Below are 14,379 nucleotides of genomic sequence, written 5' to 3' on the forward strand. Positions count from 1 at the left end.
CAGCCTCCTTTTTTTAAAAAAACTTTCATGCCCACTGCAGGCACCATATCACCACTCCAAAATGGCGGCCGAAATCACTTCCTCTCACTGTAGCGTCAATATATAGTCCCTCCACTCTGTTTAGTTCACTATTAGATAAAGCCCGGGAAAGCGGGTTGCCTGTACATCGGATTGTCATACCTGCAGCGGTGCCGTCGCACCTACGCAGTAAGTACGCTACTAAGATCTGTTATTGCAGCTATCCTTTTTGGATATGCCTCATTCTAACCCAGACCTTCCTTCTGCCCGCGTTAGGTAGCCATTGTGCTCCTCCGCTAATTTAGCGTCCGAGTCATGTTTCCGGTAACATAATATGCCGCATGGACTCCCGGTAACATAATTTACGGATTGGACGATCTAATTCAGGTAAAATGCCACCTCCCCGTTTTGGTAAATGCTTAGCATGCACATCACCAAGATTCTAATGCCCCACTTCTGGTTACAGATCTATCCGTACGTATCAGCCTGGAAATGATCCCCGCAAGCAAGGCCATAAGAGGTTACAATGTATGTGCAATCATTGTTTTTTACCCCGATTGACACAATAGCGTGCATGCCCTCTTGTATTCACGCACCATAGCCTCCATTGAACTTTCAATCATGTAGGCACGAATGCATTCTCCGTTAAAACCACTATCGCCGTGCTCGACAATCCGTGCACTCTCACTGTCTGGACACAACTTGCGGCGCTCACAATGCCATGATCACTATATGGACAGCGCTCGACCCTAAGGCATGAATGCATCCTAGGTAAAAATCACAGATACCACTTTCGCCGTGCTCTTCTATCCGTGCACTTTCACTGCCGGGTCCCAGGGACACAACTTGCTGTGCTCACAATGCTAGACCTTAAGAAATAATCTGACCAGGCCAACTTTAGTTTTAATGCACGCCTGCTCCCCCTATCTCCCATGTCACTGCGCCGACAACACCATTATAGTCACTGCGCCGTTAACCCTATGACGTTTTTAATTTCCACTCGCATGTCACAGGTCAAATATTTAACTGAAAAATTTAAAGAAAAGGGATCTTTGATACATGCCTAATACTTGTGTTATTTTTTGTTTCTTCCCACTTTTCCCTCCTACTGTAAATATGTATATAAAGTAAATGTAATGAAAAAGCTTTTAATACTGCTTATGTCCAAGACAACAATAAGGTCAACCCTTGTCCTGATGATGATGCCTTATTTTTATAGGCATCGAAACGTCGTCGACTTGTAAACCTCATATGCAAAAAAATGTCGGTGAATCTTTCAATTGCAATGGAGTGTTTTTCTGATACTTTATGTCTGCCCTACTGAAGTACAAGTACGCAGACTCATTTGCTTGCTTTGTTTAATATTGTCTCTTTGTTGTTCTGTCTTGCATGTTAAGGGTCATGGCTGTGCCCGCTTGACATTCTCTCCTAGAAACACTTTTTATCTCTGCACGTATTGAAAAATAAATCCTGTCCGGACGGACAGAAGTCATATTACTTATCAAGTATATGTTCATTTTTTTGTTTATATTGGTTTCATATAGGGACCACTGTTCTTTGTAAAAACGTAATGCCCAAGGTCCCTATACTATACCTTAAGGGTTCCCTTGTTTTGTTTAAACTCTGGATTACGCACAGCGCGATTAGATTGGGAGGATGGGTTGTGGAGCTATGAACAAGGCTGGACTGGGAAACCAAAAGCAGCCTTAGCAATAATGCTCAAACGAGCCCTACTGTTGCAGCTCATGGTGGAGCCGCCAGAGAACACTGCCCTGAGCCATGGAAATCGCAGTATCGGTAGCGCTCATGGAAGAACTACATTTCCCATGATGCGTGGAGCCGGGGGCGTGTCTGTCATCAGCATGCCTTCTGTTCATTACTGCATCCAGGGCGCCAAATGGGTGCCGTTGATTCAGTGACAGCCGATTCTCTTGCGGACTGGTAGGGGTGCAAATGCACCAACATTCTCTTATCTTCTTTGTTCATGTCAGTGCCGCTGGAGGAGTGTCCGATTGTGTTCCTTAATACCGCACGCAATGCCGTTGGTTGAACCTTTCTATCGGTTCTTGCGGGATTGCGAATGCGATACCTGTGGTCCGGCATACTTCCCTTCCATGCAGTGTGGCTGGTATTTGCTCGTCTCTCGGAGCGCAGTCCCGTTGGAGGAACCTTCCTTTCAGTTCTTGCAGGACTGCTTACGCGACTTCCTGGGAGCAATTGATATCTAGGTTATAGGTGGAGGATTCTTTGTTTTTACCCTCATCTATATCTGCTTTACAAAGGCACACTTAAACTGATCCTTTTGGTTGTGAACAGCTCCGTTGAACAAACCTTATCCTTGGTTCTTGTGGGGCTGTTTAGATTCTTATCATTTGGCCTAACACTCAGTATTCTTCTCTGGATGGTAATGGAGACAATTGCCACGGAGTGATTACTCTCATCTGGGAATGTTTCAGGTGGCATTGCATTCATGATTGATTAAGCAAAGCTTGTTTCATTACATTGGAGTGTTTCTCATTGGTGAAGTCAGCATGGGAAACGCTGGAACTATTTCCAGGATCCGCCGAGGTCACCCTACTTGTTTATTTGTCTCATGCAGCAGGGGCTTGTAGAGCTAACACTGGAAGTCAGCTCCAAATATCCCCCTGTTTTAAAGCCTCTGACATGCTAATGGTACGTTGGGCAACAGGTCATTGCTTTCTTATTAAGGTGATACTTTGTGTACCTTCTAACGTATCCTATTCTGCCCATAGGTATATATAGAGGCTGCTTTGTGGACATTCAGGTTGCATCGCAGGCTGCGTTATTTTCTTTTACAGGTGCCATAGCTTTGTGTCGTTCATATAGCGCTTTATGTGTACTAATAGAGTGTTATGGCTTATCATAATCAGAGGTGAATGTGTTTGTCTCATATTGCCTTGTTCTCGTTACAGGTCTCCCTCCCTGCTGTGCCCATCCTTCCCTCCCCTCGCCTGATCGTTTCAACGTGTCTGTTGTTTCACTCAGACCCTGGAACTGTCGGGAGGTGGAAGCCATTTAAGCATCGTACGATTCCGAGGATTCAAGGACCTGACAGAATCAACGGCCCACAAATTGTTATCCTCCTGGCCGTATGTTGTAACGGCCACCTTAGAGCATGTGATGGCGCTTTGGCCTTGGTACAAGCCGAGTTAACTGCCTCTAGGGCTGAAACGGCTTCTCTGCAGGCCCAGGTAGATTGGATGGTCAGGAATCCATTCGATATGGGAACATCTCACGCAACTCCTGTAGTAGTGGAGGTCCCCACTCCCATACCATTAGCTCCACCAGAAAGATTTTATGGGGAAGGTAGTAAGGTTCAGGTGTTCCTTACTCAAATCCTGTTACACTACTCATGTAAATTAAAAGTATTCAACACCAATCACACTAGGGTAGCATTCCTAATTTCCTACTTGACCGTGGATGCTGCTCAATGGGCAGTTACCCTGGTGAAAAGAGATGACCCCTTATTACACGACTGGGATTCATTCATTGAAGAATTTGAAAGAACCTTCAATCGTAGAGCACTACCGTCCCATCGCCCTTATGACTGCCAGATCGACTTGGTTCCAGTGCTAATATACCAACAGTAAGGGTTTATGCTCTTACGGAACCAGAAACTAAACACCTCCGTGCTTATTTGGATAAACACTTGGCATTGGGCTTTATTCGAGATTCCAAGTCCTGAGCGGCCTCTCTGATGTTTTTTATACCTAAGGCTAATGGGGAGTTACGCGCTTGTGTAGACTTTAGAGCCCTGAATGCCATTACGGTAAAGAACCGGTATCATTTGCCTCTGATACATCTACTACTAGAGCAGGTAAAAAAGGCGGTGATTTATACACGACTGGACCTAAAAGGAGCATATCATCTAGTCCGCATGCGACCCGGAGAAGAATGGAAGACTGCCTTTAAAACTCGGTTTTGCCTATTTGAATATTTGTTGATGCCATTTGGGCCTGATCTACCGACCCCCGGGACCACGCACACAATTCAGCGAGGACATCGCCGACTTCGTCAGCCCGCATGCCCTCCCCTCCGCCGACTACATCCTCCTGGGGGACCTCAACTTCCACCTGGAGAACAACAACGACCGCAACACCAGCACCCTGCTCGACAACCTCGCCAATCTTGGACTCAAGCAGCTGGTGTCCACCCCCACCCACCTCGCCGGACACACACTCGACGCAGTCTTCTCTTCCTGCACAGACATCGACTTCAGCCACGCCACAGAGCTTCAATGGACGGACCACAGCTGCGTCCACTTCACCTTCAAGAGAACGACGACCCACCACCACCAGCAACAGGCCGCCCGCAGAAGCTGGAACAAGATCACAGCAGACCAGCTCGCCACCTCCCTGAGCCAGCACCCTCCTGCCAGCTCAGCGAACCCCAGCCAGGCCGCCGACAACCTCACGAAGTGGATCAGCAACTGCGCGGACGAACTCGCCCCGCTGAGGACCCCGCCCAGCAGACCCGGCAGCAAGAAAGCCCCGTGGTTCACCGACGAACTCAAGAGCTCCAAGAAGAACTGCCGAGCCCTCGAGAAAGTCTGGAGAAGGGACCCTACACCGGACAACAGGACCACCTTCAAGCTGGCCACCCGGAAGCACCACCAGCTGATCCGCGCCGCCAAGAAAACTGCTTTCAAGGACCGGCTGGACAACAACGCACACAACTGCAAGGAACTCTTCAACATCGTGAAAGAGCTATCCAACCCCAGCGCAGGAAACAACGACATCACCCCATCGCAAGACCTCTGCAACTCCCTCGCTTCATACTTCCACAACAAGATCGCGGACATACACAACAGCTTCAACAACCAACCAACGCACACCAAGACCGAACAACCACCCCTCACCACCACCCTCCACGCCTGGACCCCGATCAGCACCGAAGACACCATCCGCACGATGAACTCCATCCACTCCGGATCACCGACCGACCCCTGCCCTCACCACGTCTTCAACAAGGCTGACGCTGTCATCGCACCCCACCTGCGAGACATCATCAACACATCCTTTGACACCGCCACCTTCCCTGAGAGCTGGAAGCACGCCGAACTCAGCGCTCTACTCAAGAAACCCACAGCGGACCCCACCGAACTCAAGAATTACCGCCCCATCTCGCTCCTCCCGTTTCCAGCCAAAGTCATCGAGAAGACCGTCAACAAGCAGATGGCCGCCTTCCTCGAGACGAATGGATCCCTCGACCCCTCACAGTCCGGCTTCCGAGCCAATCACAGCACCGAGACCGCCCTCATCGCCTCCACCGATGACATTCGAGCCCTGATGGACAACGGAGAAACAGCGGCCCTCATCCTCCTAGACCTCTCCGCGGCATTCGACACTGTCTGCCACCGCACCCTAGTACAGCGCCTCAGCAACGTCGGAATCCAGGACAAGGCGCTGGAATGGATCACCTCCTTCCTCGACGGAAGAACACAGAGAGTCCGTCTACCACCGTACAAGTCAGAGGCCACCGAAGTCATCTGCGGCGTCCCTCAAGGATCCTCACTGAGCCCCACCCTCTTCAACGTCTACATGAGCCCCCTCGCGGCCATCGCACGCCAACACAACCTCAACATAATCTCCTACGCCGACGACACCCAGCTGATCCTCTCCCTGACCAACGACCCCGCCGCCGCCAGAGCCAACCTGCACGAAGGGATGAAAGAGGTAGCCGAGTGGATGAGGACCAGCCGCCTGAAACTGAACTCGGACAAGACGGAGGTCCTCATCCTGAGCTCCTCACCCTCCGCCTGGGACGACTCCTGGTGGCCTCCCGCCCTGGGCACCGCACCCAAACCGACAGACCATGCACGCAACCTGGGCTTCATCCTGGACTCCTCCCTCTCCATGACCAGGCAAGTCAACAACGTCTCCTCGGCGTGCTTCAACATCCTACGCATACTACGGAAGATCTTCTGGTGGATCCCCACCGAGACCAGGAAGACCGTCACCCAGGCCCTCGTCACCAGCAGACTGGACTACGGCAACGCCCTCTACGCCGGTACCACCGCCAAGCTCCAGAAGAGACTCCAGCGGATCCAGAACGCCTCAGCCAGACTCATCCTCGACATCCCACGAACCAGCCACATCTCCGGACATCTGAGAGACCTACACTGGCTCCCGTCAACAAAAGAATCACCTTCCGCCTCCTCACCCACGCACACAAAGCCCAACACGACCAAGGCCCGAGCTACCTCAACAGCCGAATCAACTTCTACGCTCCCAAACGCCACCTCCGTTCAGCCAACCACGCCCTCGCTGCCGTCCCCCGCATCCGAAGAGCGACTACAGGAGGAAGGTCCTTCTCCTACCTGGCCGTCAAGACCTGGAACTCCCTCCCGACCGACCTGCGCCTGACCCAAGACCACCTCTCCTTCAGGAAGAAGCTGAAGACCTGGCTGTTCGAGCAGTAGCGGCACCCCCCCACCCCCAGCGCCTTGAGACCCTACGGGTATGTAGTGCGCTCTATAAATGTCATTGATTGATTGATTGATTAACACCCCTGCAGCGTTTCAGTTTTTCCTAGACGATGTACTGCGAGAATATCTGGACCAATTTGTCATCGTATATATTGACGACATCTTGATCTACTCATCTAGTCGAGAACAACACAAGGAACACGTACGTATCATCTTGCGAACCCTGTTTGAACACCACCTATACTGTAAACTCAGCAAATGTGAGTTTAGTGTCACCTCTGTGCAATTCTTAGGGGTGATATTAACCCCGTGGGGACAGGAAATGTCCGAACGAAAGATTCTCGCTGTTAAGGACTGGCCTACCCCGGATAATGTCTGTGACAAACAGTGTTTCATTGGGTTCGCCAATTTTTACCACAGGTTTATTGCTAATTTTTTGGAATTGGCGGCCCCCCTCACACGATTATTGAGAAAAAAGGTGGCCTTCTCATGGACAGATGAGGCCCAAAAAGGTTTTGAAGCTCTAAAACAAGCCTTTGTTTTGCACCTGTGTTAGTGCATGCTGATCCAGAAAACCTTATGTAGTAGAAGCTGATGCTTCTGACTCAGCGGTAGGAGCTGTTCTATCTCAACGTCACACCAACACTGGTCAGTTACATCCTGTATCCTATTTGTCAAAGAAGCTCAATCCAGCCAAACAAAACTACAATGTATCGGAAAAGGAACTATTAGCTATCAAGAAGGCTGTTCTGGAATGGAGGCATCTACTAATGGGGGGCCAGGCATGTAGTAACAGTGTACACTGACCATCGAAACCTCCAACTCATGGCAGCTGCAAGACACTTAACACCTCGTCAATTACGTTAGGATGTTGTTTTTCTCCGAATACAACTTCATAGTGACTTATCGCCCCGGAAAAGAGAACAAGAAAGCCGATGCTCTCACCCGTCAAACCACGCCTGTGAGAACAGAAGAAGTGGTGAAGAATCCTATCATTAACCCCCGTAATATAATTGGAGTAACCTGCACGGAGGACTTTCTTCTCAGCGTAGCTCAAAACATTCTCCTTGACAAATGGAAGGATTGGCTGGATAAAAACGCAGATTGGAAGATTATCCAAGGTCTTCTCATACGCAAGAAACAACTTTTGTTACCTATCAATGCCCTAAGAAAACAAGCCTTTCGGTGGTGTCACAATGCGCCATGTGCGGGACACAACGGCAGAGAAAAGACTTTGGAAAGAATATTATGCCAATTCTGGTGGCCCACCATAAGAACAGCCGTTACCAAATGGGTGGCTGAATGTGCTATTTGCAGCCAGATGAAGGCAATGCATGGTAGACAGACTGGACTACTACAACCCCTTCCAACTCTAGATCATCCCTGGGAACATATCTTTATGGACTTTGTAGTTGGTATGCCCTCCGACAAGGGGTTTACTGTCATATTGGCGGTGGTGGATTTTTTTAAACTAAATTGGCTCATTTTATAGCTTGCAAACAAGTACCCTCTGCTAGTGTGTTAGCCCAGTTAGTACTGACTCACTTAGTGAGATTACATGGGTTACCCAAGGTCATCGTTTCAGATAGGGGGAGCCAATTTACAGCCAACTTCTGGAGAGTATGGTGTTCTGCACTAGGAATAAAATCCAACACTTCCACCAGCTTTCACCTCCAAACCGATGGTCTGACGGAAAGAGTGAACCAGACCCTTAAACAATATCTTAGGTGTTACGTGGAGGTCACTACCGAAGCATGGGTTGATAGGTTGTGGTTGGCTGAGATAGCATACAATAGTGATACCCATAGTTCCACAAAACATGCCCAATTTTACTGCACCTATGGATTCCATCCTAAATTTACGCCCTTTCTACACCCTGCTCTGTCCCTGAAGTTCATGAAAGAGTGACACACATTCACAACACCTTAAGGGAAGAGCAAGGCAATTTGAGGGCTGCCAAATCGAAGTTCAAGGCAAATGTAGACAAACTCAGGCAGCCAGGACCAGTGTATAAGAAGGGTGATTAAGTATGGCTCTCAACAAAGAACATCAGGTTGAAGCGATCCAGCATCTTTAATCCTAAAGACATAGGCCCATATAAGGTTATCAGATTGGTTAATCCAGTGGTGGTCAAATTGGCGTTGCCTTCTAGCTTGCGAATACACCCCGCCTTCCACACGTCGCTGGTTAAGCCCTCTTGTTCTACAGCCAGGGGTGGATCTGCGGCTATCATGGACAACAATGATCTTGAACATGAAGTGAGGGGTATTGTGGATTCAAAAATATTTTGTATTAAGCTGTGGTACCTGGTTGCTTGGAAGGGTTATGGCAACGAGGAGAACTCATGGGAACCTGCTGCAGGGGTTCATGCTCCTCGGTATACTAGACTCTTTCATCAACGCTATCCTCATAAGCCATGTCTCTGTCAGTGTTCTTCGGGAGAGGGATGTACTGTTGCAGCTCATGGTGGGGGCTGCTAGAGAACACTGCCCTGAGCCATAGAAATCGCAGTATCGGTAGCGCTCGTGGAAGAACTACATTTCTCATGATGCGTTGAGCCGGGGGCGCGTCTGTCGTCAGCACGCCTTCTGTTCATTATGCTTTGTGTTGTTCATATAGCGCTTTATGTGTACTAATAGAGTGTTATGGCTTATCATAATTGGAGGTGAATGTGCTTGTCTCATATTGCCTTGTTCTCGTTACAGGTCTCCCACCCTGCTGTCCCCATCCTTCCCTTACCTCGCCTGATCGTTTCAACGTGTCTGTTGTTTCACTCAGAACCTGGAGCTGACGGGAGTTGGAATCCATTTAAGCATTGTACGATTCCGAGGATTCAAGGACCTGACCCCTACTACTCCTTTAGTCTCCTTGCACAATCGCTTTCTATCCATCCATTCTCTCTCCTCCCTCTATCTGATCACTTTAGCTCTCTCTGCCTTCTTCTCACCCTCTTTCTCTCTTCCTTGAAGCCTCCTGTTTTAGCTGCGGTTTAACCTCCTGGAACTGGGAAAAGTGACAAAGGTACCAGGGGTGGCCCTATGCTTTCAAAACCGGCACCCATAGGCTCCAACCCACTAGGGTAATGCCCAGTGCAATCAATGGCCTGTCCAGTTCTAGTTGGTAAACCTCCCCATGTTCCCCCTGTCCCTCACACCACATCCACAAAGCAGAGAGTCAGGAAGTATGAGTGGGACGTGGTTTTCACTGCTCCTACCTTTAAGTCCAAGTGTCCCACATGGTTTGACAAACCTCAGAGACATTTGCACATCTTTATTCAGTCCCGTTTTTTTTTTGCAATGAGTGCACACCAGCTCCCTGCCTCTTTGTTTTCTCCTCTAGTTCATTTCTTTGTGCACCCACTCAAAATGGCTTCAGCCTCCCCTTATCAAAGCTAATTCCTCAAATTATCCTCTAATCATCTCTTTGGTTCCATAGATTGTCTCTCCACCTCTAGGTAGTCTCAATAAATTACTCTACTCTAGTTTTGGGTTGTTGTAAACTACCTGTAAGCCTAGCAAAACATCCTTGCTATGTTGCCCATCGACTATCTCAGCAGACAACAATTCAAACGGCTATTCTAGTCCCAGCTCTACCTAGCCAAGTTACAAACGGAGGCCAATAAACAGAGACAAAAACTCTTACCAAGCACAGCCCTCCTCAATAGCACAAAATGTATCTCTCAACAAATAAGTCCCTTACAAATCAGCATTCTCCTATTCTTCCAGTGCCTGGCTTAGAACTTCAACATGAAGATCTACCCTCTTTTGTGCCCCACCCCTCCCCCCACAGGCACAAAGATGCATACACTTCTCCCCTTGTGACGACTCACCATCACCAAATGCTTCAAAGCTGTCTATGCCAGGACAGCAGACCCAGCTGCGTCCCTCCTAAAAATCCACAAATTCTCCATCTTTCCGTGTTGCTATCTACTACTCCTTCTTGCCAAAGGCACCTAAACCAGTCAAATCATTCTTACATTTTTTGACTTCCACCCGTACAATCTCTTCTCCATCTACAAGTAACTTAGACAAATCACTGTTACCATCGTCTGTCTCTCCTTCTTTTCCAACATAGTTGAATTGTTGCTATGCCATCTTGTCTCTCCAACTCCTTGTACTTTTCCTTTCCTGCATGTCTGGTTATTTTTCCCCTTAGTATCTCACTGCCCCTATTTCTTTATTCCTTTTTACTGACCCTTCCCAGATCTAAACTCTCAATGCTATCGGTTCCTTTTTTCCAAGCAATTATACCCCTGCTTCTCATACCATACTGTTTTTGTGATGCAGAAGACTGGAATCACAAATCCTATATGTCATGGTACCACACCCCTCTTGCACACATCTCTAAACGAGAACAGTAGAGCTCAAATCCACTGCCCAGCAATCCTGTCAGGAAATGTACATCCTATCTGTCCACCAATTATGCCTGTACATCCCTGTGCATTATCACTACCAACCACCTCAGTCACTCTCTCAACAAACCAAATCCTTAAGTCGGCTTTTCCTCCCTATTACCCTATGCATCCATACCACAAATGCATGCATGCTAGCTGACATGACATCCTGGCAAAGCAAAACCTGAGTTCTCTCCGAACTACATTTTTTGGCTCATTCACTGAATGCCAGTTATACCACGCAGTCAACACAGATCTCACTCTGGATTGGGCCATGGTTTGTAGCAGTTTCCCTACCTTTGGCACAGTTGAGGAGGTGGAGGAGTTGTGTGTCCCACCACGGGCACAATGCTTTTTCTGGAAGCCACTCTTGGCACACACTGTAGGTCAGAGGTCTTCAAACTTTTGTAGGTTGAGCCCCCCCTGCTGAATTTCTTGAAATGTCGGGCCCCCCACCATCTGACAGAAATTTCTGGAATCTGGTACACTACGTAATTAACCGCAACCCACATATCCAGGGCCATATCCGGCAAATAATGTTCAACACAATCCGAGTTTAGTTAACTCTAGGTTTGTGAGTGGGTGTGGTTAAATGACAGAGGCTTATTACACAGCTCAAAACAAAATTATCCAAGATAAAATGTGTGCAAATTATTTTTACTAGGATGCTTTGTTTTATACATGACAGATTGATAATAACACCACCAACATTAATGTGACGGGTGTGCCTGTTTTTCGTAACAGAGACGGTCAATCTGTGGATGGATTTTTGCTACTGCCATCCTCAGGTTGTGCTCCACATCCAGTCTTGAACGGTACTTAGTCTTTAGTACCGCAAGTGCTGAGAACCCAATCTCACGTAAATAGAACGAGCTGAAAGGCAAGAGAGTTTTGATGGCAGTTTCTCTCAAAGCTGAATATTCTGCAGACATTTTCAGCCAAAATTCTCCCAGACCTTGCTGAAATGCATCTGCAGAGTGCGGTCACTTTGGAGATCAATCAGTTCTTCCTGCATACGGATTGAGAGATGGCTTGCCACCTCTGCCAGAAATGGTTGAAAGACCCAATCATTTAAGTGATTGTTGTCCTCAGTAAAATACTTTTGCAAACTGTCCCTGAGAGAAGTCAGATGATTTTTTATTACCTCAGCAACACTTGGAAGTTCATATGCAGTCTCCTCAAGAGCATCTACTAAACATGGAAACTGCTCAAACAGGCCATCTTCAACTAGGCTTCTCCATAATTCAAGCTTCTTCTTGAATGCAGTTATTCTTTTATTCATGGTAAAAGAAGTCATGTCTGCTCCTTGCAAAGACAGATTCAGGGAATTTAATTTCTCAAAAATGTCAGCAAGGTATGCTAGAAGTACAAGCAGGGGTCCAAACACAGAAGAAACTGCAGTACTTCATTCCTTAATTCAAAGATGCGAGACAGCACTTTCCCCCGGGATAACCACGGCACTTCTGTATGAAACAGCAAGCCATCATGCTCAGCTCCCATTTTTGCACATAAAATTGCAAATAGACGAGCTCTTGTGGGCTGGGTCTTTATAAAATTTACTATTTTTATAGCAGAATTAAGCACATCCTCTAGTTCGCTGTCCATGTTTCGAACAGCAAGGGCTTCCCGGTGTATCATACAGTGGGTCCAAGAATATGTGGAGCTACTTTCAATACGTTAGCTTTTAGGCCAGCCCTCGCACCACACATTGAAGGAGCACCATCTGTGCAGGTTCCAACACAGTTTTCCCATTTTAAGCCATGGATATTCAGGAAGTCATTGATCATGGCAAACAAATCAGATCCTGTTGCCTGCCCCTTGATTGGCTTGCAAAATAAAAAATCTTCTAACTCTAGTGTTTCATAACAGTAACGAACATAAGCAATTAAATGGGCATCCTTTGACACATCAGTTGCTTCATCCAGCTGTAAAGCAAACAAACTTGATTTTATCCTGGCTATGAGCTGTCCCTGGATATCTTCTGACATGTCAGCGATACGGCGGCAAACTGTTGTATCTGAGATGGGTATACTTTTGAACTTCTCTGCTGCTTTTTCACCAAGCATTGTCCTAGCTACGTCGAGCAATACTGGGAGAATCACCTTTTCTCCATCTACAAAGGGCCTTTTGTTTTTGGCAATGTGGTATGCTACTTGGTTTGATGCTTTTAATGCACTTGCAGGAGTATTTGCCACATGTTTCACAGCTTCTTTCTGCTGAGTTATCTCTGTCAACTTCCTGGCAAAAAAATCTCTGCTTTTTCCTGCTAGAGACCCATGTTTCGTTTCAAAGTGACGCCTTAGTTTGGTTGGCTTCAAGCTGTCGTTAGCTAAGATCACACCACAAATCACACACTGCGGTCTACTTTCTCCACTAACAACAATGCAGGTGAAACCAATATCCAAATAGGAGGAATCATATATCCTGGTTTTTGCAGCTTTTCTCTCTCCGTCGCTTTCTGTTTCAGCCTTTCACTTGAGCACTGTACCATCTTTTGGGAGCAGAAAATGATCCATATCAAATGCTTGCTTAACCTAAGATACAAAATTTGAAGCTGCATGTTAATGAATAGTACATGGCTGCAATTTTACAGCTGCGTGAGATTTTTAACTTTGTAGTTTCAAAAAAAAAATCTTTCAAAAAAATCTTTTTTAAATAGATTTGGATAAAAGAATCATTCTGTGGAAAGTGTATAAAAAGTAATTCCAGCTCATCCAGGCTTTAAGTAGGTGCTCTCAAAATTCCTGCAGTTTGTATATGCTGTGTACAGCCAATGAGGCTCTGCAAGTTACTTGTTCAAATGTTTGTGAGGGCCAACTTCAGCACTGCCCCTTCACCCATCACTCAAAAACAAATGCGTGCCTTCTTATTCACTTCCTCAGATGTTTCTTCTGCTTAAATAGGAGTCCTCAGCCTAGCGTCCAAGTAGCTTTTTCCCTTGCAATGAAGAGAAAATGTTTAAGAAATATTACTTGCATGTTCTCAGGATTGGATGAGTATGCATTTGGGAACAACTTTAGGACCCAGTGACAACCACTGTGAGAAACTTGCACTGCCTTTGAATCGCAACTTCAGATGTCTTAATTGTGGTTTTTTGACTGTTTAAGTATGGACGCATAATTTTCATGGATCCCTGGCCTTTGCTCCTAGAACTTTGCAATATTACAGACGGACGGCCAGGGCAAAACAGCACTGGGAAAAATCACTTATTCTACTGCATCAAAAAGGGTTCATACAACCTGTGCAGCTGAAAGGCATCAGGAACAGAATAAGGAGGGCTCCTGGGATACTCCGTACCGCCACTCTGTACCTTTTTTGAAATTTGTATTAAAAATAGAAATCTTTCCTATGTTAAAGCTATGATTTCATTGGTTAAGACACCACCATGATATATTGGGAACAATTAGTGCCAATTTCTCTATAAATAATATCTTTTTACAGTTTTACATTTTGCAAACTCAGTCCCCGGGCACTAGAACACTTTAAATGAGCATCAGTTACATTACACAGGGCCAGATTT

The sequence above is a fragment of the Lissotriton vulgaris genome, chromosome 9 (genome assembly GCF_964263255.1).
Source record: "Lissotriton vulgaris chromosome 9, aLisVul1.2, whole genome shotgun sequence".
In the NCBI taxonomy this organism is placed as follows: domain Eukaryota; kingdom Metazoa; phylum Chordata; class Amphibia; order Caudata; family Salamandridae; genus Lissotriton; species Lissotriton vulgaris.